The following is a 24606-nucleotide window of genomic DNA, read 5'->3' on the forward strand; positions in this document are numbered from 1 at the left end:
TTGATATTTTGCTAAATGTACAAAACTTTCTTACAAATTTGACATTCAAAATGCATTTGTAATTAATAAATGCTACTTAGTATGGCTGCTGAAATTCCTGGGCTCAGTCTCAAGGAAAGGAGGAGAATGGGGGATAGAGAAAGAGAGAACAGGCAGGCTTCCTAAAGATTTTGATGTGCCAGTGCCTGACTCACCCTGAACATCACTGGTTTCAAGCTTTTAGCAAATTTTCTGAAAAATTAAACAACCATGTGGTCGTAGTCGGCAAGATTTGAACCTGCGCGGGGAGACCCCAATGGATTTCGAGTCCATCGCCTTAACCACTCGGCCACGACTACCTCTCATGCAATGTGATGTTTTCACAAAAGTTTCTCTATGGGTTGAGCTACTTCATTTCATGATGTGAGGATGACTGAAGTAATATTGTATCAGAGATTATTTCCATGGGAAGTTAATCCTGACCACAGTGGCCTGCGTTAATGATTTTTAAAATATAACTTGGAGAATGCTTTATACTTGGTATAGTTTTGGGTTTATAAAATGTCAGTACTGACATCTAAGTTTATCAAAAGCGTCATCCTTCGAGCCGGAAATGAAGCAGCGACCTTAGGATTTCTGTACCAATCTCTTTTACAGTCCTCCGCTTTACCAGCTGAGATATCGAAGGATTCCATGATTGTACACCTGTGATATTACGTGCTATTAAAATGATTGAGTGTTAATTTTAAACATTATCAACTTTCCAAGCAAAATGAAAAATGATTTGACTACACAAAAGAGATTCAACTACTTATTCCTGTGTTGCTTTATCACACTAATTGTCATGTTTAATCATTTGGAAAATATCACTAATAGTTTGACTTATATTTGTGCAAATACGATCAGCTGGCTACAGAGCTAGTTTGGAAAGCACTTTCAATATATTTTTTAGTGTAGCCAAACTTACATCAAGATTAGAGATGCTTGAGCCTATCAAACCTTCTACACTCTTTTGAATTTTGCTTGTTTTGTAAACTAATCAAGTGTTCAAGGAATGATGGGGATATTCCATTGTTTGCTCTGATTTGACAATCCATTTTGCACAATGAGCGGCCCTTTTGAGCTAGTGAAGATAATTGTGCTACATGAGAGTATGCACAGACAATTATTTTTCTTTTTTTGCATTAAAGCACAATTTTTAATAAAGGAGAGGTTAATGATATAATAATTAGCACTGAAAGTCATCTGACACGATTTGAAAGTAAAATGTTGTGCATTGAAAGTAACCAAAGCTCTTTTTACTTTGAGTGGACATCATTTTCTTTCAAATGAATTTGATATTTTGCTAAATGTACAAAACTTTCTTACAAATTTGACATTCAAAATGCATTTGTAATTAATAAATGCTACTTAGTATGGCTGCTGAGATTCCTGGGCTCGGTCTCAAGGAGAGGAGGAGAATGGGGGATAGAGAAAGAGAGAACAGGCAGGCATCCTAAAGATTTTGATGTGCCAGTGCCTGACTCACCCTGAACATCACTGGTTTCAAGCTTTTAGCAAATTTTCTGAAAAATTAAACAACCATGTGGTCGTAGTCGGCAAGATTTGAACCTGCACAGGGAGACCCCAATGGATTTCGAGTCCATCGCCTTAACCACTCGGCCACGACTACCTCTCATGCAATGTGATGTTTTCACAGAAGTTTCTCTATGGGTTGAGCTACTTCATTTCAGGCTGTGAGGATGACTGAAGTAATATTGTATCAGAGATGATTTCCATGGGAAGTTAATCCTGACCACAGTTGCCTGCATTAATGATTTTTAAAATATAACTTGGAGAATGCTTTATACTTGGTATAGGTTTGGGTTTATAAAATGTCTGTACTGACATCTAAGTTTATCAAAAGCGTCATCCTTCGAGCCGGAAATGAAGCAGCGACCTAAGGATTTCTGTACCAATCTCTTTTACAGTCCTCCGCTCTACCAGCTGAGATATCGAAGGATTCCATGATTGTACACCTGTGATATTACGTGCTATTAAAATGATTGAGTGTTAATTTTAAACATTATCAACTTTCCAAACAAAATGAAAAATGATTTGACTACACAAAAGAGATTCAACTACTTATTCCTGTGTTGCTTTATCACACAAATTGTCATGTTTAATAATTTGGAAAATATCACTAATAGTTTGACTTATATTTGTGCAAATACGATAAGCTGGCTACAGAGCTAGTTTGGAAAGCACTTTCAATAGATTTTTTAGTGTAGCCAAACTTACATCAAGATTAGAGATGCTTGAGCCTATCAAACCTTCTACACTCTTTTGAATTTTGCTTGTTTTGTAAAATAATCAAGTGTTCAAGGAATGATGGGGATTTTCCATTGTTTGCTCTGATTTGACAATCCATTTTGGACAATGAGCGGCCCATTTGAGCTAGTGAAGATAATTGTGCTACATGAGAGTATGCACAGACAATTATTTTTCTTTTTTTGCATTAAAGCACAATTTTTAATAAAGGAGAGGTTAATGATATAATAATTAGCACTGAAAGTCATCTGACACGATTTGAAAGTAAAATGTTGTGCATTGAAAGTAACCAAAGCTCTTTTTACTTTGAGTGGACATCATTTTCTTTCAAATGAATTTGATATTTTGCTAAATGTACAAAACTTTCTTACAAATTTGACATTCAAAATGCATTTGTAATTAATAAATGCTACTTAGTATGGCTGCTGAGATTCCTGGGCTCAGTCTCAAGGAGAGGAGGAGAATGGGGGATAGAGAAAGAGAGAACAGGCAGGCATCCTAAAGATTTTGATGTGCCAGTGCCTGACTCACCCTGAACATCACTGGTTTCAAGCTTTTAGCAAATTTTCTGAAAAATTAAACAACCATATGGTCGTAGTCGGCAGTATTTGAACCTGCGCGGGGAGACCCCAATGGATTTCGAGTCCATCGCCTTAACCACTCGGCCACGACTACCTCTCATGCAATGTGATGTTTTCACAAAAGTTTCTCTATGGGTTGAGCTACTTCATTTCAGGCTGTGAGGATGACTGAAGTAATATTGTATCAGAGATGATTTCCATGGGAAGTTAATCCTGACCACAGTTGCCTGCATTAATGATTTTTAAAATATAACTTGGAGAATGCTTTATACTTGGTATAGGTTTGGGTTTATAAAATGTCAGTACTGACATCTAAGTTTATCAAAAGCGTCATCCTTCGAGCCGGAAATGAAGCAGCGACCTAAGGATTTCTGTACCAATCTCTTTTACAGTCCTCCGCTCTACCAGCTGAGATATCGAAGGATTCCATGATTGTACACCTGTGATATTACGTGCTATTAAAATGATTGAGTGTTAATTTTAAACATAATCAACTTTCCAAACAAAATGAAAAATGATTTGACTACACAAAAGAGATTCAACTACTTATTCCTGTGTTGCTTTATCACACAAATTGTCATGTTTAATCATTTGGAAAATATCACTAATAGTTTGACTTATATTTGTGCAAATACGATCAGCTGGCTACAGAGCTAGTTTGGAAAGCACTTTCAATAGATTTTTTAGTGTAGCCAAACTTACATCAAGATTAGAGATGCTTGAGCCTATCAAACCTTCTACACTCTTTTGAATTTTGCTTGCTTTGTAAACTAATCAAGTGTTCAAGGAATGATGGGGATATTCCATTGTTTGCTCTGATTTGACAATCCATTTTGGACAATGAGCGGCCCTTTTGAGCTAGTGAAGATAATTGTGCTACATGAGAGTATGCACAGACAATTATTTTTCTTTTTTTGCATTAAAGCACAATTTTTAATAAAGGAGAGGTTAATGATATAATAATTAGCACTGAAAGTCATCTGACACGATATGAAAGTAAAATGTTGTGCATTGAAAGTAACCAAAGCTCTTTTTACTTTGAGTGGACATAATTTTTTTTCAAATGAATTTGATATTTTGCTAAATGTACAAAACTTTCTTACAAATTTGACATTCAAAATGCATTTGTAATTAATAAATGCTACTTAGTATGGCTGCTGAGATTCCTGGGCTCAGTCTCAAGGAGAGGAGGAGAATGGGGGATAGAGAAAGAGAGACCAGGCAGGCATCCTAAAGATTTTGATGTGCCAGTGCCTGACTCACCCTGAACATCACTGGTTTCAAGCTTTTAGCAAATTTTCTGAAAAATAAAACAACCATGTGGTCGTAGTAGGCAGGATTTGAACCTGCGCGGGGAGATTTCGAGTCCTTCGCTTTAACCACTCAGCCACGACTACCTCTCATGCAATGTGAAGTTTTCACAAAAGTTTCTCTATGGGTTGAGCTACTTCATTTCAGGCTGTGAGGATGACTGAAGTAATATTGTATCAGAGATGATTTCCATGGGAAGTTAATCCTGACCACAGTGGCCTGCGTTAATGATTTTTAAAATATAACTTGGAGAATGCTTTATACTTGGTATAGTTTTGGGTTTATAAAATGTCAGTACTGACATCTAAGTTTATCAAAAACGTCATCCTTCGAGCCGGAAATGAAGCAGCGACCTTAGGATTTCTGTACCAATCTCTTTTACAGTCCTCCGCTCTACCAGCTGAGATATCGAAGGATTACATGATTGTACACCTGTGATATTACGTGCTATTAAAATGATTGAGTGTTAATTTTAAACATTATCAACTTTCCAAGCAAAATGAAAAATGATTTGACTACACAAAAGAGATTCAACTACTTATTCCTGTGTTGCTTTATCACACAAATTGTCATGTTTAATCATTTGGAAAATATCACTAATAGTTTGACTTATATTAGTGCAAATACGATCAGCTGGCTACAGAGCTAGTTTAGAAAGCACTTTCAATAGATTTTTTAGTGTAGCCAAACTTACATCAAGATTAGAGATGCTTGAGCCTATCAAACCTTCTACACTCTTTTGAATTTTGCTTGTTTTGTAAACTAATCAAGTGTTCAAGGAATGATGGGGATTTTCCATTGTTTGCTCTGATTTGACAATCCATTTTGGACAATGAGCGGCCCTTTTGAGCTAGTGAAGATAATTGTGCTACATGAGAGTATGCACAGACAATTATTTTTCTTTTTTTGCATTAAAGCACAATTTTTAATAAAGGAGAGGTTAATGATATAATAATTAGCACTGAAAGTCATCTGACACGATTTGAAAGTAAAATGTTGTGCATTGAAAGTAACCAAAGCGCTTTTTACTTTGAGTGGACATCATTTTCTTTCAAATGAATTTGATATTTTGCTAAATGTACAAAACTTTCTTACAAATTTGACATTCAAAATGCATTTGTAATTAATAAATGCTACTTAGTATGGCTGCTGAGATTCCTGGGCTCAGTCTCAAGGAGAGGAGGAGAATGGGGGATAGAGAAAGAGAGAACAGGCAGGCATCCTAAAGATTTTGATGTGCCAGTGCCTGACTCACCCTGAACATCACTGGTTTCAAGCTTTTAGCAAATTTTCTGAAAATTTAAACAACCATGTGGTTGTAGTCGGCAGGATTTGAACCTGCGCAGGGAGACCCCAATGGATTTCGAGTCCATCGCCTTAACCACTCGGGCACGACTACCTCTCATGCAATGTGGTGTTTTCACAAAAGTTTCAGTTGAGCTACTTCATTTCATGCTGTGAGGATGACTGAAGTAATATTGTATCAGAGATGATTTAAATGGGAAGTTAATCCTGACCACAGTGGCCTGCGTTAATGATTTTTAAAATATAACTTGGAGAATGTTTTATACTTGGTATAGTTTTGGGTTTATAAAATGTCAGTACTGACATCTAAGTTTATCAAAAGCGTCATCCTTCAAGCCGGAAATGAAGCAGCGACCTTAGGATTTCTGTACCAATCTCCTTTACAGTCCTCCACTCTACCAGCTGAGATATCGAAGGATTCCACGATTGTACACCTGTGATATTACGTGCAATTAAAATGATTGAGTGTTAATTTTAAACATTATCAACTTTCCAAGCAAAATGAAAAATGATTTGACTACACAAAAGAGATTCAACTACTTATTCCTGTGTTGCTTTATCACACAAATTGTCATGTTTAATCATTTGGAAAATATCACTAATAGTTTGACTTATATTTGTGCAAATACGATCAACTGGCTGCAGAGCTAGTTTGGAAAGCACTTTCAATAGATTTTTTAGTGTTGCCAAACTTACATCAAGATTAGATATGCTTGAGCCTATCAAACCTTCTACACTCTTTTGAATTTTGCTTGTTTTGTAAACTAATCAAGTATTCCAGGAATGATGGGGATATTCCATTGTTTGTTCTGATTTGACAATCCATTTTGGACAATGAGCGGCCCTTTTGAGCTAGTGAAGATAATTGTGCTACATGAGAGTATGCACAGACAATTATTTTTCTTTTTTTGCATTAAAGCACAATTTTTAATAAAGGAGAGGTTAATGATATAATAATTAGCACTGAAAGTCATCTGACACGATTTGAAAGTAAAATGTTGTGCATTGAAAGTAACCAAAGCTCTTTTTACTTTGAGTGGACATCATTTTCTTTCAAATGAATTTGATATTTTGCTAAATGTACAAAACTTTCTTACAAATTTGACATTCAAAATGCATTTGTAATTAATAAATGCTACTTAGTATGGCTGCTGAGATTCCTGGGCTCAGTCTCAAGGAGAGGAGGAGAATGGGGGATAGAGAAAGAGAGAACAGGCAGGCATCCTAAAGATTTTGATGTGCCAGTGCCTGACTCACCCTGAACATCACTGGTTTCAAGCTTTTAGCAAATTTTCTGAATAATTAAACAACCATGTGGTCGTAGTCGGCAGGATTTGAACCTGCGCGGGGAGACCCCAATAGATTTCGAGTCCATCGCCTTAACCACTCGGCCACGACTACCTCTCATGCAATGTAATGTTTTCACAAAAGTTTCTCTATGGGTTGAGCTACTTCATTTCAGGCTGTGAGGATGACTGAAGTAATATTGTATCAGAGATGATTTCCATGGGAAGTTAATCCTGACCACAGTTGCCTGCATTAATGATTTTTAAAATATAACTTGGAGAATGCTTTATACTTGGTATAGTTTTGGGTTTATAAAATGTCAGTACTGACATCTAAGTTTATCAAAAGCGTCATCCTTCGAGCCGGAAATGAAGCAGAGACCTTAGGATTTCTGTACCAATCTCCTTTACAGTCCTCCGCTCTACCAGCTGAGATATCGAAGGATTCCACGATTGTACACCTGTGATATTACGTGCAATTAAAATGATTGAGTGTTAATTTTAAACATTCTCAACTTTCCAAGCAAAATGAAAAATGATTTCACTACACAAAAGAGATTCAACTACTTATTCCTGTGTTGCTTTATCACACAAATTGTCATGTTTAATCATTTGGAAAATATCACTAATAGTTTGACTTATATTTGTGCAAATACGATCAACTGGCTGCAGAGCTAGTTTGGAAAGCACTTTCAATAGATTTTTTAGTGTAGCCAAACTTACATCAAGATTAGAGATGCTTGAGCCTATCAAACCTTCTACACTCTTTTGAATTTTGCTTGTTTTGTAAACTAATCAAGTGTTCAAGGAATGATGGGGATATTCCATTGTTTGTTCTGATTTGACAATCCATTTTGGACAATGAGCAGCCCTTTTGAGCTAGTGAAGATAATTGTGCTACATGAGAGTATGCACAGACAATTATTTTTCTTTTTTTGCATTAAAGCACAATTTTTAATAAAGGAGAGGTTAATGATATAATAATTAGCACTGAAAGTCATCTGACACGATTTGAAAGTAAAATGTTGTGCATTGAAAGTAACCAAAGCTCTTTTTACTTTGAGTGGACATCATTTTCTTTCAAATAAATTTGATATTTTGCTAAATGTACAAACCTTTTGTTATGCACACCAGTGCCTGCAGGAAAGTACTGGTGTCAGAACTGTTATGCACTCCAGTGTCTGCAGGAATGTACTGGTGTTTGAACTGTTATGCAAAACAGATGGACTCACAGACAAACTGGGGGATATGACATAACGTACACAGAAGGTGATAGGGTAACAAAATACACACAAAGTGAACAGAGAAGCCCAGAGGCTAAGGAACTGGGTATCTCCCTTGTATTAGAACTGCTCAGATGGAAAAGCAAGATGTTGTGTTTTAATACGTAGAGAACCCGAAATGCTGTTGCTAAGGGCAACAGCAAAACCCTAAAGGGTTACCAACGGGTGTGGCAGTAAACTCCTTGGTCAGAGATGGAATGATAGACACAAGGAGAATCTCCACAATCCTAATTCTCACTTGCAGTGCACAGGTTTTAGCTTACTGCCACTAAACTGACCCCTGACATCTAGCACAGTGAGACAGGATTAGACAGGCAAGTCTTAGAATACAGCCGCAAACTTGCTAAGTTCACAGAGTAGTAACAGAACCCCAGCAAGCTAAACGACTGACTCCAGTCTTACTGCTAGGTCTGGATTGGCAGAGTGTAATACCAAATCCCCAGGCCTATTTGCAGTAAGCAACAAACAAATACAAAGCTACACAGTACTGGCTAACTTTCATGAACTGACTAACCAACAAAGATTCAGCAGCATCTGCTTACCCTGAAAAGAGGCCTTATAAAGCAGGTGCTGTCCACGCCCCACTCAGACCTCACAGACTGTGAGCACAAAAACCAGCACCGGATCCCCTGCCGTGCACAGAGCCTATAACCACTGCACAGCAAAAGACCCGAACCGGAGTATCAGCTGCGCTCAGGTTACTCCACTAGCACTTGTCTCCCGGTTGCCATGACGACGTGGCAGCACAGGGCAGGAGACCCTAACAGTACCCCCCCTCTGACGAGGGGTCAAAGAACCCCTACCACCGGGTTTATCGGGGAACTGCGAGAAGAAAGAGCGTATCAGTCTGGGGGCATGAAGATCACAACTGCGCACCCACGACCGCTCCTCCGGGCCATACCCCTTCCAGTGCACCAAAAATGACAGCCGACCCCGAACCACCTTGGAGTCAAGAATCCTTTCAACAACAAACTCCCTCTTGCCACGTATCAGAAGAGGGGAAGGTCTTCCACTGGAAGAAGGATTACTAATCGCCCGTTTTAAAAGGGAACAATGAAATGTTTTATTGATACCCAAAGAACGGGGCAGATCTAACTGAAATGCCACCGGATTGATAACCCTGGTGATCTTATAAGGGCCGATGAACCGGGGCCCTAACTTATGAGATGGCTGTCTCAACTTCAAATTCTTGGTAGACAACCAGACGAAGTCTCCTAATTTGAAGCTGCAGGGTCTTTTCCGCTTATCAAAAATCCTTTTGGTCACTAATGACACAGACACAAGGGCTTTCTTCACTTTCCGCCAAATACCTCTAAGGACCGAAACCACAGAGGAACCACCAGGCGTGGAGTCCAGGGGGTCAAAAGAATTGGCCTTAGGATGATGCCCATACACACAAAGGAAGGGAGAGATCCCTGTAGCAGAGTGAGCCGCGTTGTTATAGGCAAACTCCGCCATGGACAGATGAGCAACCCAGTCAGTCTGACACTTGGAGACATAACACCTGAGGAACTGCTCCAAGGACTGGTTCACCCTTTCAGTCTGCCCATTAGACTGCGGATGGTAGCCTGACGACAAGCTGACAGAAATCTGGAGATCGGAACAAAATGCCCTCCAGAATTTGGCCACAAACTGGGATCCGCGGTCAGAGACCACATCAAGTGGCAACCCGTGGAGACGCACAACATGCAGCATAAATAATTCAGACAGGCGTCTGGCTGATGGCAGCCCAACCAGTGGAACGAAGTGCGCCATCTTCGAAAACCTGTCAACGACAACCCAGATGGCTGTCATCCCCGAGGATTTGGGCAAGTCCACCACAAAATCCATTGAAATGTGGGTCCATGGCTTAGATGGGATAGAGAGTGGATGTAATGGGCCAACAGGAACCCCTCTAGGAGTCTTATTTCGGGCACAGATGTCACATGCCCGAACCCACTGATCCACATCCTTAGCCACCGAGGGCCACCACACCGCCCTAGATAGCAACTCCCGAGTTCTGGCAATACCCGGGTGACCTGCCGACTTCTTGGCATGGAATTCCAGGAACACTCGCTGTCTTAACCTAGGAGGCACAAACAAAAGACCTACCGGAAGGTCTGGAGGAGCCTGCTCCTGTGCTCTAAGGACTAATGATAAGAGGTCCTGGGTAATGCCCACTTTAATACATGATGGGGAAACAATGGGCAACGGCTCCTCGGTGGTCTCCTGGATTGGAGCAAAACTCTGCGAGAGCGCATCAGCCTTGATGTTTTTTGACCCAGGGCGATATGTTATCAAAAAATTAAAGCGAGCAAAAAACAAAGCCCATTGTGCCTGCCTGGCATTGAGACGCTTCGCTGACTCTAAATATGCCAGATTCTTATGGTCAGTGAGAATTGAGACCACAAACTTAGCCCCCTCAAGCCAGTGTCTCCACTCCTCGAGTGCATCCTTAATAGCCAACAATTCCCGGTTACCCACGTCATAATTCATTTCGGCAGGCGAAAATTTACGGGAAAAGTAAGCACAGGGATGAAGGCGATTATCAGACACTCCCATCTGAGAAAGCACTGCCCCAATACCCATCTCAGAGGCATCCACCTCCACCACAAAAGGACGCTCTGGATCTGGGTGTCGCAGCACCTTGGCCGAAACAAATGCCCTTTTGAGACGGGCAAAAGCCGCTTTAGCCTCACAAGACCAGTGAGCAACATCCGCCCCTTTCTTAGTGAGTGCCACCAAGGGCGCCACTATAGACGAAAATCCAGCGATAAATCGTCTATAAAAATTCGCAAAGCCCAGGAAACGCTGAAGCGCCTTCAAACTAGTGGGCTGCACCCAATCCAGGACTGCCTGTACCTTGGAACCCTCCATTTGGAAACCTTCTGGGGAGATAATATATCCTAGAAATGCGATTTGCTGAACTTCAAATTCGCACTTCTCCAGCTTCGCCCCAAGCCGGTGGTCTCTGAGTTTCTGGAGGACTAAGCGTACATGCTTCTGATGTTCCTCCAGGGAATGGGAGAAGATTAGGATGTCATCTAAGTATACAACTAAGAATCTATCCAAATATTCCCTGAGCACATCATTCATGAAATCCTGGAAGACTGCCGGGGCATTACAGAGCCCAAAAGGCATCACCAAATATTCATAATGCCCTGAGTGGGTATTAAAGGCAGTCTTCCATTCATCCCCCTCTCTTATTCGGATTAGATTGTACGCACCGCGTAGGTCAATCTTAGAAAGACCTCTTCGGTACTGGTGTCTCAGGGCTGGGTCATTCCACTGGGTATCATGGGCCAACCTCCGAAACTCCGTACAGTAAACCTCAACTGGCCTTCGCCCTTGCTTAAGGATCGAAATCTGAGCCTCGGCTGAGGCCGTCTTGTCAGGGTCATCATACAACATGCCCAGTGCCGTAAAAAAAGCATCAACACTTTTAAGCGACGGACAGTCAGGCTGCAACCCATATGCCCAGACCTGTGGGTCTCCTTGTAGCAAGGAAATCACTATGCCCACCCGCTGAATCTCCGACCCAGAAGACTGAGGCCTAAGCCGGAAGTATAGCTTGCAGCTCTCCTTGAAACAAAAGAACTGCGAGCGATCTCCAGAAAAACGATCCGGGAGATTTACTTTCGGCTCCTTAACCCCTGCAGGTGCTGCTGCTGCGGGAGCTCCGCCAGCAGCCTGGGAGGTGTGCATTTTAATGGACAAATCATTAAATTGTCGAGTCAGGACCTGCACCTGATCGACCACCTGTTGCAACGTATTTTGAGGGGTATGCTCCATATTCCCACAAAATTTCAACAGGAGTATTAGGCTGCTGAATATGTTATGCACACCAGTGCCTGCAGGAAAGTACTGGTGTCAGAACTGTTATGCACTCCAGTGTCTGCAGGAATGTACTGGTGTTTGAACTGTTATGCAAAACAGATGGACTCACAGACAAACTGGGGGATATGACATAACGTACACAGAAGGTGATAGGGTAACAAAATACACACAAAGTGAACAGAGAAGCCCAGAGGCTAAGGAACTGGGTATCTCCCTTGTATTAGAACTGCTCAGATGGAAAAGCAAGATGTTGTGTTTTAATACGTAGAGAACCCGAAATGCTGTTGCTAAGGGCAACAGCAAAACCCTAAAGGGTTACCAACGGGTGTGGCAGTAAACTCCTTGGTCAGAGATGGAATGATAGACACAAGGAGAATCTCCACAATCCTAATTCTCACTTGCAGTGCACAGGTTTTAGCTTACTGCCACTAAACTGACCCCTGACACCTAGCACAGTGAGACAGGATTAGACAGGCAAGTCTTAGAATACAGCCGCAAACTTGCTAAGTTCACAGAGTAGTAACAGAACCCCAGCAAGCTAAACGACTGACTCCAGTCTTACTGCTAGGTCTGGATTGGCAGAGTGTAATACCAAATCCCCAGGCCTATTTGCAGTAAGCAACAAACAAATACAAAGCTACACAGTACTGGCTAACTTTCATGAACTGACTAACCAACAAAGATTCAGCAGCATCTGCTTACCCTGAAAAGAGGCCTTATAAAGCAGGTGCTGTCCACGCCCCACTCAGACCTCACAGACTGTGAGCACAAAAACCAGCACCGGATCCCCTGCCGTGCACAGAGCCTATAACCACTGCACAGCAAAAGACCCGAACCGGAGTATCAGCTGCGCTCAGGTTACTCCACTAGCACTTGTCTCCCGGTTGCCATGACGACGTGGCAGCACAGGGCAGGAGACCCTAACACCTTTCTTACAAATTTGACATTCAAAATGCATTTGTAATCAATAAATGCTACTTAGTATGGCTGCTGAGATTCCTGGGCTCAGTCTCAAGGAGAGGAGGAGAATGGGGGATAGAGAAAGAGAGAACAGGCAGGCATCCTAAAGATTTTGATGTGCCAGTGCCTGACTCACCCTGAACATCACTGGTTTCAAGCTTTTAGCAAATTTTCTAAAAAATTAAACAACCATGTGGTCGTAGACGGCAGGATTTGAACCTGTGTGGGGAGACCCCAATGGATTTCGAGTCCATTGCCTTAACCACTCGGCCACGACTACCTCTCATGCAATGTGATGTTTTCACAAAAGTTTCTCTATGGGTTGAGCTACTTCATTTCAGGCTGTGAGGATGACTGAAGTAATATTGTATCAGAGATGATTTAAATGGGAAGTTAATCCTGACCACAGTGGCCTGCGTTAATGATTTTTAAAATATAACTTGGAGAATGCTTTATACTTGGTATAGTTTTGGGTTTATAAAATGTCAGTACTGACATCTAAGTTTATCAAAAGCGGCATCCTTCGAGCCGGAAATGAAGCAGCGACCTTAGGATTTCTGTACCAATCTCCTTTACAGTCCTCTGCTCTACCAGCAGAGATATCGAAGGATTCCACGATTGTACACCTGTGATATTACGTGCAATTAAAATGATTGAATGTTAATTTTAAACATTATCAACTTTCCAAGCAAAATGAAAAATGATTTGACTACACAAAAGAGATTCAACTACTTATTCCTGTGTTGTTTTATCACACAAATTGTCATGTTTAATCATTTGGAAAATATCACTAATAGTTTGACTTATATTTGTACAAATACGATCAGCTGGCTACAGAGCTAGTTTGGAAAGCACTTTCAATAGATTTTTTAGTGTAGCCAAACTTACATCAAGATTAGAGATGCTTGAGCCTATCAAACCTTCTACACTCTTTTGAATTTTGCTTATTTTGTAAACTAATCAAGTATTCCAGGAATGATGGGGATATTCCATTGTTTGTTCTGATTTGCCAATCCATTTTGGACAATGAGCGGCCCTTTTGAGCTAGTGAAGATAATTGTGCTACATGAGAGTATGCACAGACAATTATTTTTCTTTTTTTGCATTAAAGCACAATTTTTAATAAAGGAGAGGTTAATGATATAATAATTAGCACTGAAAGTAATCTGACACGATTTGAAAGTAAAATGTTGTGCATTGAAAGTAACCAAAGCTCTTTTTACTTTGAGTGGACATCATTTTCTTTCAAATGAATTTGATATTTTGCTAAATGTACAAAACTTTCTTACAAATTTGACATTCAAAATGCATTTGTAATTAATAAATGCTACTTAGTATGGCTGCTGAGATTCCTGGGCTCAGTCTCAAGGAGAGGAGGAGAATGGGGGATAGAGAAAGAGAGAACAGGCAGGCATCCTAAAGATTTTGATGTGCCAGTGCCTGACTCACCCTGAACATCACTGGTTTCAAGCTTTTAGCAAATTTTCTGAAAAATTAAACAACCATGTGGTCATAGTCGGCAGGTTTTGAACCTGCGCGGGGAGACCCCAATGGATTTCGAATCCATCGCCTTAACCACTTGGCCACGACTACCTCTCATACAATGTGATGTTTTCACAAAAGTATCTCTATCGGTTGAGCTACTTCATTTCAGGCTGTGAGGATGACTGAAGTAATATTGTATCAGAGATGATTTAAATGGGAAGTTAATCCTGACCACAGTGGCCTGCGTTAATGATTTTTAAAATATAACTTGGAGAATGCTTTATACTTGGTATAGTTTTGGGTTTATAAAATGTCAGTACTGACATCTAAGTTTATCAAAAGCGTCATCCTTCGAGCCGGAAATCAAGCAGCGACCTTAGGATTTCTGTACCAATCTCTTTTACAGTCCTCTGCTCTACCAGCTGAGATATAGAAAGATTCCACGATTGTACACCTGTGATATTACGTGCAATTAAAATGATTGAGTGTTAATTTTAAACATTATCAACTTTCCAAGCAAAATGAAAAATGATTTGACTACACAAAAGAGATTCAACTACTTATTCCTGTGTTGCTTTATCACACAAATTGTCATGTTTAATCATTTGGAAAATATCACTATAGTTTGACTTATATTTGTGCAAATACGATCAACTGGCTACAGAGCTAGTTTGGAAAGCACTTTCAATAGATTTTTTAGTGTAGCCAAACTTACATCAAGATTAGAGATGCTTGAGCCTATCAAACCTTCTACACTCTTTTGAATTTTGCTTGTTTTGTAAACTAATCAAGTGTTCAAGGAATGATGGGGATATTCCATTGTTTGCTATGATTTGACAATCCATTTTGGACAATGAGCGGCCCTTTTGAGCTAGTGAAGATAATTGTGCTACATGAAAGTATGCACAGACAATTATTTTTCTTTTTTTGCATTAAAGCACAATTTTTAATAACGGAGAGGTTAATGATATAATAATTAGCACTGAAAGTCATCTGACACGATTTGAAAGTAAAATGTTGTGCATTGAAAGTAACCAAAGCTCTTTTTACTTTGAGTGGACATCATTTTCTTTCAAATGAATTTGATATTTTGCTAAATGTACAAAACTTTCTTACAAATTTGACATTCAAAATGCATTTGTAATTAATAAATGGTACTTAGTATGGCTGCTGAGATTCCTGGGCTCAGTCTCAAGGAGAGGAGGAGAATGGGGGATAGAGAAAGAGAGAACAGGCAGGCATCTTAAAGATTTTGATGTGCTAGTGCCTGACTCACCCTGAACATCACTGGTTTCAAGCTTTTAGCAAATTTTCTGAAAAATTGAACAACCTTGTGGTCGTAGTCGGCAGGATTTGAACCTGCGCGGTGAGACCACAATGGATTTCGAGTCCATCTCCTTAACCACTCAGCCACGACTACCTCTCATGCAATGCGATGTTTTCACAAAATTTTCTCTATGGGTTGAGCTACTTCATTTCAGGCTGTGAGGATGACTGAAGTAATATTGTATCAGAGATGATTTAAATGGGAAGTTAATCCTGACCACAGTGGCCTGCGTTAATGATTTTTAAAATATAACTCGGAGAATGCTTTATACTTGGTATAGTTTTGGGTTTATAAAATGTCAGTACTGACATCTAAGTTTATCAAAAGCGTTATCCTTCGAGCCGGAAATGATGCAGCGACCTTAGGATTTCTGTACCAATCTCTTTTACAGTCCTCCGCTCTACCAGCTGAGATATCGAAGGATTCCATGATTGTACACCTGTGATATTACGTGCTATTAAAATGATTGAGTGTTAATTTTAAACATTATCAACTTTCCAAGCAAAATGAAAAATGATTTCACTACACAAAAGAGATTCAACTACTTATTCCTGTGTTGCTTTATCACACAAATTGTCATGTTTAATCATTTGGAAAATATCACTAATAGTTTGACTTATATTTGTGAAAATACGATCAGCTGGCTTCAGAGCTAGTTTGGAAAGCACTTTCAATAGATTTTTTAGTGTAGCCAAACTTACATCAAGATTAGAGATGCTTGAGCCTATCAAACCTTCTACACTCTTTTGAATTTTGCTTGTTTTGTAAACTAATCAAGTATTCCAGGAATGATGGGGATATTCCATTGTTTGTTCTGATTTGACAATCCATTTTGGACAATGAGCGGCCCTTTTGAGCTAGTGAAGATAATTGTGCTACATGAGAGTATGCACAGACAATTATTTTTCTTTTTTTGCATTAAAGCACAATTTTTAATAAAGGAGAGGTTAATGATATAATAATTAGCACTGAAAGTCATCTGACATGATTTGAAAGTAAAATGTTGTGCATTGAAAGTAACCAAAGCTCTTTTTACTTTGAGTGGACATCATTTTCTTTCAAATGAATTTGATATTTTGCTAAATGTACAAAACTTTCTTACAAATTTGATATTCAAAATGCATTTGTAATTAATAAATGCTACTTAGTATGGCTGCTGAGATTCCTGGGCTCAGTCTCAAGGAGAGGAGGAGAATGGGGGATAGAGAAAGAGAGAACAGGCAGGCATCCTAAAGATTTTGATGTGCCAGTGCCTGACTCACCCTGAACATCACTGGTTTCAAGCTTTTAGCAAATTTTCTGAATAATTAAACAACCATGTGGTCGTAGTCGGCAGTATTTGAACCTGCGCGGGGAGACCCCAATGGATTTCGAGTCCATCGCCTTTACCACTCGGCCACGACTACCTCTCATGCAATGTGATGTTTTCACAAAAGTTTCTCTATGGGTTGAGCTACTTCATTTCAGGCTGTGAGGATGACTGAAGTAATATTGTATCAGAGATGATTTAAATGGGAAGTTAATCCTGACCACAGTGGCCTGCGTTAATGATTTTTAAAATATAACTTGGAGAATGCTTTATACTTGGTATAGTTTTGGGTTTATAAAATGTCAGTACTGACATCTAAGTTTATCAAAAGCGTCATCCTTCGAGCCGGAAATGAAGCAGCGACCTTAGGATTTCTGTACCAATCTCCTTTACAGTCCTCCGCTCTACCAGCTGAGATATCGAAGGATTCCACGATTGTACACCTGTGATATTACGTGCAATTAAAATGATTGAGTGTTAATTTTAAACATTATCAACTTTCCAAGCAAAATGAAAAATGATTTGACTACACAAAAGAGATTCAACTACTTATTCCTGTGTTGTTTTATCACACAAATTGTCATGTTTAATCATTTGGAAAATATCACTAATAGTTTGACTTATATTTGTGCAAATACGATCAACTGGCTACAGAGCTAGTTTGGAAAGCACTTTCAATAGATTTTTTAGTGTAGCCAAACTTACATCAAGATTAGAGATGCTTGAGCCTATCAAACCTTCTACACTCTTTTGAATTTTGCTTGTTTTGTAAACTAATCAAGTGTTCAAGGAATGATGGGGATATTCCATTGTTTGCTCTGATTTGACAATCCATTTTGGACAATGAGCGGCCCTTTTGAGCTAGTGAAGATAATTGTGCTACATGAGAGTATGCACAGACAATTATTTTTCTTTTTTTGCATTAAAGCACAATTTTTAATAAAGGAGAGGTTAATGATATAATAATTAGCACTGAAAGTCATCTGACACGATTTGAAAGTAACATGTTGTGCATTGAAAGTAACCAAAGCTCTTTTTACTTTGAGTGGACATCATTTTCTTTTAAATGAATTTGATATTTTGCTAAATGTACAAAACTTTCTTACAAATTTGACATTCAAAATGCATTTGTAATTAATAAATGCTACTTAGTATGGCTGCTGAGATTCCTGGGCTCAGTCTCAAGGAGAGGAGGAGAATGGGGGATAGAGAAAGAGAGAACAGGCAGGCATCCTAAAGATTTTGATGTGCCAGTGCCTGACTCACCCTGAACATCACTGGTTTCAAGCTTTTAGCAAATTTTCTGAAAAATTAAACAACCATGTGGTCATAGTCGGCAGGTTTTGAACCTGCGCGGGGAGACCCCAATGGATTTCGAATCCATCGCCTTAACCACTTGGCCACGACTACCTCTCATACAATGTGATGTTTTCACAAAAGTATCTCTATCGGTTGAGCTACTTCATTTCAGGCTGTGAGGATGACTGAAGTAATATTGTATCAGAGATGATTTAAATGGGAAGTTAATCCTGACCACAGTGGCCTGCGTTAATGATTTTTAAAATATAACTTGGAGAATGCTTTATACTTGGTATAGTTTTGGGTTTATAAAATGTCAGTACTGACATCTAAGTTTATCAAAAGCGTCATCCTGCGAGCCGGAAATCAAGCAGCGACCTTAGGATTTCTGTACCAATCTCTTTTACAGTCCTCTGCTCTACCAGCTGAGATATAGAAGGATTCCACGATTGTACACCTGTGATATTACGTGCAATTAAAATGATTGAGTGTTAATTTTAAACATTATCAACTTTCCAAGCAAAATGAAAAATGATTTGACTACACAAAAGAGATTCAACTACTAATTCCTGTGTTGCTTTATCACACAAATTGTCATGTTTAATCATTTGGAAAATATCACTATAGTTTGACTTATATTTGTGCAAATACGATCAACTGGCTACAGAGCTAGTTTGGAAAGCACTTTCAATAGATTTTTTAGTGTAGCCAAACTTACATCAAGATTAGAGATGCTTGAGCCTATCAAACCTTCTACACTCTTTTGAATTTTGCTTGTTTTGTAAACTAATCAAGTGTTCAAGGAATGATGGGGATATTCCATTGTTTGCTATGATTTGACAATCCATTTTGGACAATGAGCGGCCCTTTTGAGCTAGTGAAGATAATTGTGCTACATGAAAGTATGCACAGACAATTATTTTTCTTTTTTTGCATTAAAGCACAATTTTTAATAACGGAGAGGTTAATGATATAATAATTAGCACTGAAAGTCATCTGACACGATTTGAAAGTAAAATGTTGTGCATTGAAAGTAACCAAAGCTCTTTTTACTTTGAGTGGACATCATTTTCTTTCAAATGAATTTGATATTTTGCTAAATGTACAAAACTTTCTTACAAATTTGACATTCAAAATGCATTTGTAATTAATAAATGGTACTTAGTATGGCTGCTGAGATTCCTGGGCTCAGTCTCAAGGAGAGGAGGAGAATGGGGGATAGAGAAAGAGAGAACAGGCAGGCATCTTAAAGATTTTGATGTGCCAGTGCCTGACTCACCCTGAACATCACTGGTTTCAAGCTTTTAGCAAATTTTCTGAAAAATTGAACAACCTTGTGGTCGTAGTCGGCAGGATTTGAACCTGCGCGGTGAGACCACAATGGATTTCGAGTCCATCTCCTTAACCACTCAGCCACGACTACCTCTCATGCAATGCGATGTTTTCACAAAATTTTCTCTATGGGTTGAGCAACTTCATTTCAGGCTGTGAGGATGACTGAAGTAATATTGTATCAGAGATGATTTAAATGGGAAGTTAATCCTGACCACAGTGGCCTGCGTTAATGATTTTTAAAATATAACTCGGAGAATGCTTTATACTTGGTATAGTTTTGGGTTTATAAAATGTCAGTACTGACATCTAAGTTTATCAAAAGCGTTATCCTTCGAGCCGGAAATGATGCAGCGACCTTAGGATTTCTGTACCAATCTCTTTTACAGTCCTCCGCTCTACCAGCTGAGATATCGAAGGATTCCATGATTGTACACCTGTGATATTACGTGCTATTAAAATGATTGAGTGTTAATTTTAAATATTATCAACTTTCCAAGCAAAATGAAAAATGATTTGACTACACAAAAGAGATTCAACTACTTATTCCTGTGTTGCTTTATCACACAAATTGTCATGTTTAATCATTTGGAAAATATCACTAATAGTTTGACTTATATTTGTGCAAATACGATCAACTGGCTTCAGAGCTAGTTTGGAAAGCACTTTCAATAGATTTTTTAGTGTAGCCAAACTTACATCAAGATTAGAGATGCTTGAGCCTATCAAACCTTCTACACTCTTTTGAATTTTGCTTGTTTTGTAAACTAATCAAGTATTCCAGGAATGATGGGGATATTCCATTGTTTGTTCTGATTTGACAATCCATTTTGGACAATGAGCGGCCCTTTTGAGCTAGTGAAGATAATTGTGCTACATGAGAGTATGCACAGACAATTATTTTTCTTTTTTTGCATTAAAGCACAATTTTTAATAAAGGAGAGGTTAATGATATAATAATTAGCACTGAAAGTCATCTGACATGATTTGAAAGTAAAATGTTGTGCATTGAAAGTAACCAAAGCTCTTTTTACTTTGAGTGGACATCATTTTCTTTCAAATGAATTTGATATTTTGCTAAATGTACAAAACTTTCTTACAAATTTGATATTCAAAATGCATTTGTAATTAATAAATGCTACTTAGTATGGCTGCTGAGATTCCTGGGCTCAGTCTCAAGGAGAGGAGGAGAATGGGGGATAGAGAAAGAGAGAACAGGCAGGCATCCTAAAGATTTTGATGTGCCAGTGCCTGACTCACCCTGAACATCACTGGTTTCAAGCTTTTAGCAAATTTTCTGAATAATTAAACAACCATGTGGTCGTAGTCGGCAGTATTTGAACCTGCGCGGGGAGACCCCAATGGATTTCGAGTCCATCGCCTTTACCACTCGGCCACGACTACCTCTCGTGCAATGTGATGTTTTCACAAAAGTTTCTCTATGGGTTGAGCTACTTCATTTCAGGCTGTGAGGATGACTGAAGTAATATTGTATCAGAGATGATTTAAATGGGAAGTTAATCCTGACCACAGTGGCCTGCGTTAATGATTTTTAAAATATAACTTGGAGAATGCTTTATACTTGGTATAGTTTTGGGTTTATAAAATGTCAGTACTGACGTCTAAGTTTATCAAAAGCGTTATCCTTCGAGCCGGAAATGATGCAGCGACCTTAGGATTTCTGTACCAATCTCTTTTACAGTCCTCCGCTCTACCAGCTGAGATATCGAAGGATTCCATGATTGTACACCTGTGATATTACGTGCTATTAAAATGATTGAGTGTTAATTTTAAATATTATCAACTTTCCAAGCAAAATGAAAAATGATTTGACTACACAAAAGAGATTCAACTACTTATTCCTGTGTTGCTTTATCACACAAATTGTCATGTTTAATCATTTGGAAAATATCACTAATAGTTTGACTTATATTTGTGCAAATACGATCAACTGGCTTCAGAGCTAGTTTGGAAAGCACTTTCAATAGATTTTTTAGTGTAGCCAAACTTACATCAAGATTAGAGATGCTTGAGCCTATCAAACCTTCTACACTCTTTTGAATTTTGCTTGTTTTGTAAACTAATCAAGTATTCCAGGAATGATGGGGATATTCCATTGTTTGTTCTGATTTGACAATCCATTTTGGACAATGAGCGGCCCTTTTGAGCTAGTGAAGATAATTGTGCTACATGAGAGTATGCACAGACAATTATTTTTCTTTTTTTGCATTAAAGCACAATTTTTAATAAAGGAGAGGTTAATGATATAATAATTAGCACTGAAAGTCATCTGACATGATTTGAAAGTAAAATGTTGTGCATTGAAAGTAACCAAAGCTCTTTTTACTTTGAGTGGACATCATTTTCTTTCAAATGAATTTGATATTTTGCTAAATGTACAAAACTTTCTTACAAATTTGATATTCAAAATGCATTTGTAATTAATAAATGCTACTTAGTATGGCTGCTGAGATTCCTGGGCTCAGTCTCAAGGAGAGGAGGAGAATGGGGGATAGAGAAAGAGAGAACAGGCAGGCATCCTAAAGATTTTGATGTGCCAGTGCCTGACTCACCCTGAACATCACTGGTTTCAAGCTTTTAGCAAATTTTCTGAATAATTAAACAACCATGTGGTCGTAGTCGGCAGTATTTGAACCTGCGCGGGGAGACCCCAATGGATTTCGAGTCCATCGCCTTTACCACTCGGCCACGACTACCTCTCATGCAATGTGATGTTTTCACAAAAGTTTCTCTATGGGTTGAGCTACTTCATTTCAGGCTGTGAGGATGACTGAAGTAATATTGTATCAGAGATGATTTAAATGGGAAGTTAATCCTGACCACAGTGGCCTGCGTTAATGATTTTTAAAATATAACTTGGAGAATGCTTTATACTTGGTATAGTTTTGGGTTTATAAAATGTCAGTACTGACATCTAAGTTTATCAAAAGCGTCATCCTTCGAGCCGGAAATGAAGCAGCGACCTTAGGATTTCTGTACCAATCTCCTTTACAGTCCTCCGCTCTACCAGCTGAGATATCGAAGGATTCCACGATTGTACACCTGTGATATTACGTGCAATTAAAATGATTGAGTGTTAATTTTAAACATTATCAACTTTCCAAGCAAAATGAAAAATGATTTGACTACACAAAAGAGATTCAACTACTTATTCCTGTGTTGTTTTATCACACAAATTGTCATGTTTAATCATTTGGAAAATATCACTAATAGTTTGACTTATATTTGTGCAAATACGATCAACTGGCTACAGAGCTAGTTTGGAAAGCACTTTCAATAGATTTTTTAGTGTAGCCAAACTTACATCAAGATTAGAGATGCTTGAGCCTATCAAACCTTCTACACTCTTTTGAATTTTGCTTGTTTTGTAAACTAATCAAGTGTTCAAGGAATGATGGGGATATTCCATTGTTTGCTCTGATTTGACAATCCATTTTGGACAATGAGCGGCCCTTTTGAGCTAGTGAAGATAATTGTGCTACATGAGAGTATGCACAGACAATTATTTTTCTTTTTTTGCATTAAAGCACAATTTTTAATAAAGGAGAGGTTAATGATATAATAATTAGCACTGAAAGTCATCTGACACGATTTGAAAGTAAAATGTTGTGCATTGAAAGTAACCAAAGCTCTTTTTACTTTGAGTGGACATCATTTTCTTTTAAATGAATTTGATATTTTGCTAAATGTACAAAACTTTCTTACAAATTTGACATTCAAAATGCATTTGTAATTAATAAATGGTACTTAGTATGGCTGCTGAGATTCCTGGGCTCAGTCTCAAGGAGAGGAGGAGAATGTGGGATAGAGAAAGAGAGAACAGGCAGGCATCCTAAAGATTTTGATGTGCCAGTGCCTGACTCACCCTGAACATCACTGGTTTCAAGCTTTTAGCAAATTTTCTGAAAAAGTAAACAACCTTGTGGTCGTAGTCGGCAGGATTTGAGCCTGTGCGGGGAGACCACTATGGATTTCGAGTCAATCTCCTTAACCACTCGGCCACGACTACCTCTCATGCAATGTGATGTTTTCATAAAAGTTTCTCTATGGGTTGAGCTACTTCATTTCAGGCTGTGAGGATGACTGAAGTAATATTGTATCAGAGATGATTTAAATGGGAAGTTAATCCTGACCACAGTGGCCTGCGTTAATGATTTTTAAAATATAACTTGGAGAATGCTTTATACTTGGTATAGTTTTGGGTTTATAAAATGTCAGTACTGACATCTAAGTTTATCAAAAGCGTCATCCTTCGAGCCGGAAATGAAGCAGCGACCTTAGGATTTCTATACCAATCTCTTTTACAGTCCTCCGCTCTACCAGCTGAGATATCGAAGGATTCCATGATTGTACACCTGTTATATTACGTGCTATTAAAATGATTGAGTGTTAATTTTAAACATTATCAACTTTCCAAGCAAAATGTAAAATGATTTGACTACACAAAAGAGATTCAACTACTTATTCCTGTGTTGCTTTATCACACAAATTGTCATGCTTAATCATTTGGAAAATATCACTAATAGTTTGACTTATATTTGTGCAAATACGATCAACTGGCTGCAGAGCTAGTTTGGAAAGCACTTTCAATAGATTTTTTAGTGTAGCCAAACTTACATCAAGATTAGAGATGCTTGAGCCTATCAAACCTGCTACACTCTTTTGAATTTAGCTTGTTTTGTAAACTAATCAAGTATTCCAGGAATGATGGGGATATTCCATTGTTTGTTCTGATTTGACAATCCATTTTGGACAATGAGCGGCCCTTTTGAGCTAGTGAAGATAATTGTGCTACATGAGAGTATACACAGACAATTATTTTTCTTTTTTTGCATTAAAGCACAATTTTTAATAAAGGAGAGGTTAATGATATAATAATTAGCACTGAAAGTCATCTGACACGATTTGAAAGTAAAATGTTGTGCATTGAAAGTAACCAAAGCTCTTTTTACTTTGAGTGGACATCATTTTCTTTCAAATGAATTTGATATTTTGCTAAATG

The 24606-nt window shown here is 38.6% G+C and overlaps 13 non-coding genes across 13 annotated transcripts; all 13 read right to left on the minus strand.

Moving 5' to 3' along the window:
• Positions 1–256: 256 nt before the first annotated feature.
• TRNAS-CGA (transfer RNA serine (anticodon CGA)) lies at positions 257–338 on the minus strand. Its single transcript has one exon. It is a non-coding gene; the product is annotated as a tRNA-Ser (tRNA).
• A 1231-nt stretch (positions 339–1569) lies between these two features.
• On the minus strand, positions 1570–1651 carry TRNAS-CGA (transfer RNA serine (anticodon CGA)). Its single transcript has one exon. It is a non-coding gene; the product is annotated as a tRNA-Ser (tRNA).
• A 1231-nt stretch (positions 1652–2882) lies between these two features.
• TRNAS-CGA (transfer RNA serine (anticodon CGA)) lies at positions 2883–2964 on the minus strand. The gene has a single exon. It is a non-coding gene; the product is annotated as a tRNA-Ser (tRNA).
• A 2534-nt stretch (positions 2965–5498) lies between these two features.
• Positions 5499–5580, minus strand: TRNAS-CGA (transfer RNA serine (anticodon CGA)). The gene has a single exon. It is a non-coding gene; the product is annotated as a tRNA-Ser (tRNA).
• A 1225-nt stretch (positions 5581–6805) lies between these two features.
• Positions 6806–6887, minus strand: TRNAS-CGA (transfer RNA serine (anticodon CGA)). The gene has a single exon. It is a non-coding gene; the product is annotated as a tRNA-Ser (tRNA).
• Positions 6888–13029: 6142 nt separating this feature from the next.
• Positions 13030–13111, minus strand: TRNAS-CGA (transfer RNA serine (anticodon CGA)). The gene has a single exon. It is a non-coding gene; the product is annotated as a tRNA-Ser (tRNA).
• A 1231-nt stretch (positions 13112–14342) lies between these two features.
• Positions 14343–14424, minus strand: TRNAS-CGA (transfer RNA serine (anticodon CGA)). Its single transcript has one exon. It is a non-coding gene; the product is annotated as a tRNA-Ser (tRNA).
• A 1230-nt stretch (positions 14425–15654) lies between these two features.
• On the minus strand, positions 15655–15736 carry TRNAS-CGA (transfer RNA serine (anticodon CGA)). The gene has a single exon. It is a non-coding gene; the product is annotated as a tRNA-Ser (tRNA).
• Positions 15737–16967: 1231 nt separating this feature from the next.
• TRNAS-CGA (transfer RNA serine (anticodon CGA)) lies at positions 16968–17049 on the minus strand. The gene has a single exon. It is a non-coding gene; the product is annotated as a tRNA-Ser (tRNA).
• A 1231-nt stretch (positions 17050–18280) lies between these two features.
• On the minus strand, positions 18281–18362 carry TRNAS-CGA (transfer RNA serine (anticodon CGA)). Its single transcript has one exon. It is a non-coding gene; the product is annotated as a tRNA-Ser (tRNA).
• Positions 18363–19592: 1230 nt separating this feature from the next.
• TRNAS-CGA (transfer RNA serine (anticodon CGA)) lies at positions 19593–19674 on the minus strand. Its single transcript has one exon. It is a non-coding gene; the product is annotated as a tRNA-Ser (tRNA).
• A 1231-nt stretch (positions 19675–20905) lies between these two features.
• TRNAS-CGA (transfer RNA serine (anticodon CGA)) lies at positions 20906–20987 on the minus strand. The gene has a single exon. It is a non-coding gene; the product is annotated as a tRNA-Ser (tRNA).
• Positions 20988–22218: 1231 nt separating this feature from the next.
• On the minus strand, positions 22219–22300 carry TRNAS-CGA (transfer RNA serine (anticodon CGA)). The gene has a single exon. It is a non-coding gene; the product is annotated as a tRNA-Ser (tRNA).
• Positions 22301–24606: the final 2306 nt, after the last annotated feature.

Source organism: Pseudophryne corroboree, chromosome 4 (genome assembly GCF_028390025.1).
Source record: "Pseudophryne corroboree isolate aPseCor3 chromosome 4, aPseCor3.hap2, whole genome shotgun sequence".
Lineage (NCBI taxonomy): Eukaryota > Metazoa > Chordata > Amphibia > Anura > Myobatrachidae > Pseudophryne > Pseudophryne corroboree.